We start from the raw sequence: 3,585 nt of genomic DNA, 5'->3' as shown, positions 1-3,585 counted from the left end.
AGACACTGTGCATGCAGTTCGAGGCCACAGGCTGCTCTGTGGAAGGATGCTTCTTGTGATTAACTGCCTCTGAAAACTCAGTGGACAGTCAGCTATGGGTTGGTTCTGACTCTACTATAGACAACAACACTTCTAGGAGCAGCCTAGTGGTAAGGAAGTGAGCTGACAAGCCAAGGCATGCAGTTCAAATCTACCAACCAGCTTCTCCAAGGGAGAAAAATTGGCAATCTTCCCTCACAATTTACTGGCTCTGAAAACTCACTGCAGAATTAGTTATGAGTTGGTTCTGACTTGACAGTACATAGTAACAACAACAACAACAACAACAACTTACACACACATACACATATATTGTGGTCTCTAGACTAGTGGTCTGCTGTACTTGCTGACTTTGGACCCATCAGTACTTAAAATCACCATCTCCATTCTGCTTCTCAACAACAAACTTGGACAGCTCAGTGTCCAAAGTCAGTACCCTCTAAAGCTGGCAGCCTGAGACACTGCTTACCTTCTGATGACAGGTACTCTGCCTTCTCTCTTAAGCTCTGACCTACTGACCTGGAACTTGCCTCTACATCAGCCATCTGTTTGGAATAAATCTGTCTATCTCACTCACTCACTCATTACCATCAAGTCTTATCACTGAGTCTCCAGGGGGTTTTCAGAGGCTGTAAATCAGAGGAAATGGTCTTTCTTCCACTGAGAAACTTGTAGATTTGAACTGCCTTTGGGTTCGCAGCACAGCTCCTTACCCATTAAGCCATTGTTGGCTTATATCATTGTTGGAACTGACCCATGGCTGACTCTCCAGTGGATTTTCAGAGGCAGTTACTTGCAAGGGAGGAGATTACCCATCTTTCTACTGAGGAGCTGGTGGAGTCAAACTGCATCTATTCAGAATTGCAGTACAACTTCTTACCACTAGGCCACCAGAGCTCATTGTGTGCAAAAGCTTCACCGATTTTGCTTCTGTAGAGAATTCAGCCCAAGACAGTTGTTTTTACCTTCAGGTCAGCATAGCAATATCATAAAGCAAAGTAGAACTGCCCACAAGCTTTCCAGGTTACAATCTTCACAGGAGCACATCACTAAGTGTTTCTCTTGCAGAGCTGTTGGGTGAGTCTGAACCACCAATCAATCTTTGGTCAGTAGCCAAGTTATTAACCATTATGCTATCAGAGCTCCTTGAAGAAGTGGTTTGAGTTTGGAAATTGTTCTCCATATTCCAGGCACACTCAGGCAACTTCTCTTCCACCCTGGTGATGTCTGTGAGGTTAACCTCTGAAGATACCTCTGGATTGAGACCCTCTTTAATAGTCAATATATGCAGTTAGGAAATAAAAATATGAATTTCAATGGGAGAGTCTGCTGTCAGGGATCTTGCCAGAGTAATGAAGAGCAATGATGTCAGTCTAGAGACTAAAGTATGCCTGATCCAAGCCATGGCCTTCACAATTACTTGATAAGCGTCAGAGAGCTGGATAATGACTAAGGGTGACAGAAAGAATTGATGCTTTTGAGTTGTGGTGCTGAAGAACAGTATTGAACATCCAATGGACTGCCAAGAGAACAAACAGGTCTGTCCTGGAGAGAGTGAAACCAAATTGCTCCTTGAAAGTAAGGACTTTGAAGGTCCATCTAACATACTTTGAGTATTTTTCCAAGAGGAAAGAAGGATATCATGCTTGGGAGGATGAAGGGTCAGTGCAGGAGAGGAAGAGCCTGGGTGAGATGGATTGACACAGTAACTGGGGTAAGGGAGTAAGTATGTCAGAACAGTGAGATTGGCTCAGGATAGGGCAGGGTTTAGAGCTATTGCGCTATTGTACTATATTGTCCCTGTGAGTCACAGGCAACTCGATGGCATTAAACAACAATAGCTAAAATGCATAGAAGTGGATTCCCACCCACCCCCGCCTTTTATAGTTAAATTAGCATATTAGACAAGTATAGGTGAACACATCTGTTTTGGCAAAGTGCAGTCAGAATAGTCCATAAAAAAAGTGAGGCTAGTGACACTTTGTCTTGTGTACTTTTGACATGTTATCAGGATGGACCAATCTCTGAAGAACAACATAATGTTTAATAAAATAGGTGAGCCAAAAAGGAAGAAATTCTCAATATAATTGTTGTTGTGTACCACTGAGTCAGAACTGACATGTAGCTGACTCTCCAGGGAGGAGTTCTGGTGGCCTAGTGGTAAGAAGCTCTACTGCAATACCAAAGGCACACAGTTCAAATCCACCAGGTGCTCTGAGGGAGGAGGAAAGGTAATCTGCTCCCGGTCCATTTACTCCCCATGGAAACCTACTGGATGGTCAGCTATGACTCCAGGAAGCTCAGCATTCTCTCAATATAATATTGCTGTTGTCATTGTGTGCTTTCATGTTGGAAGTGACCCATAGCTGACCCTCCGGGAGGCTTTCAGAGGCAGTTGATTGTATGGGAGGAGATTGCCCATCCTTCTCCAGCAGAGCAGATGGGGGCCTTGAAGTGCGTGCCTTCAGGATTGCAGTGCAGCTTCTTTGCCATTAGACCACCAGATCTGGTTGCAAAAATGGGCTCAGACAAGCAGCTGGTGAAATCCCTGAGACTACGCCCTTAGTCATACTTCGGACCTGGAACAAAGGTCCCCTATGACTCAACTTTCAGTCAAATAATACACAGGCCCATAAGGCAAACAACAACAGGGAGGTACTCACATTATCAACCAAACAAAATACAAAGGGCAGCACTTACCAAAGGATGAAGCGCAGAAGGCAGAAAGGGCTGGGATAAAAGGATTAATGGGAATGGGAATTAAACTGAGGAAATGGGTAGAATAGGATTACATTGTGATTATGTAATTTAATTGTATTAATTAATGTCATAAAACAAAATATATGTATATGAAGGGTTGAAGGAAAAGCCAATTTGCTCTGTAAACTTTCACCCAAGTCACAAATGAAAAAAAAAATCCAAAATAAATAAAAAATTAAACCACTAGAAGGAGAGAGAATTGTTTCAGGAGTACACAGTGTTTTTGTTGTTGAAAGGTTGAGTTTGTGAGTACTAAGAAACTGATTACTCAATTTGCAAGATGAAGTTCACAGGTGAGCTTGACTAGAGACGTTCAGTGACCGGGACTAATGCTTGATGGGTGTAGTGCGAGGAGAAAAGGAGGGTTTATGCTTCCACATGACCTGAAAATAAGTAAGAAATCCAACTATACAGTCATATTTATACATTCATGGAAATATGAGTATGTTGTTGTTAGGCGCTGAGTTGATTATGACTCACAGCGACCCTGTGAACAATAGGTTTCAACCTTGTGCTATCCTGCACCATCCTGACCATCTCTGATTTGTTAGAGCCCATTGATGCAGTCACTGTGTCAATCCATCTCGTTGAGGGTCTTCCTCTCTTGCCTTGACCCTCCACCTTTGCAAGCATGATGTGTTTTTCCAAGATCTGGCCCCTTTTAACAACACGCCTGAAGTATGTGAGAAGTTTCACCATCTTTGCTTCCAGAAACATCTTCTTTAAAGGGCAAGTGTTTTTAGAAATTTGGAACTTTCACTTAACAGAAATATTTTGTAAAAATAT

The sequence above is a fragment of the Elephantulus edwardii genome, unplaced genomic scaffold (genome assembly GCF_000299155.1).
Source record: "Elephantulus edwardii isolate Elephantulus edwardi_28Jun2011 unplaced genomic scaffold, EleEdw1.0 scaffold00031, whole genome shotgun sequence".
Lineage (NCBI taxonomy): Eukaryota > Metazoa > Chordata > Mammalia > Macroscelidea > Macroscelididae > Elephantulus > Elephantulus edwardii.
The sequence above is the reverse complement of the archived record's forward strand: the minus strand, read 5'-3'. Positions refer to the sequence as shown.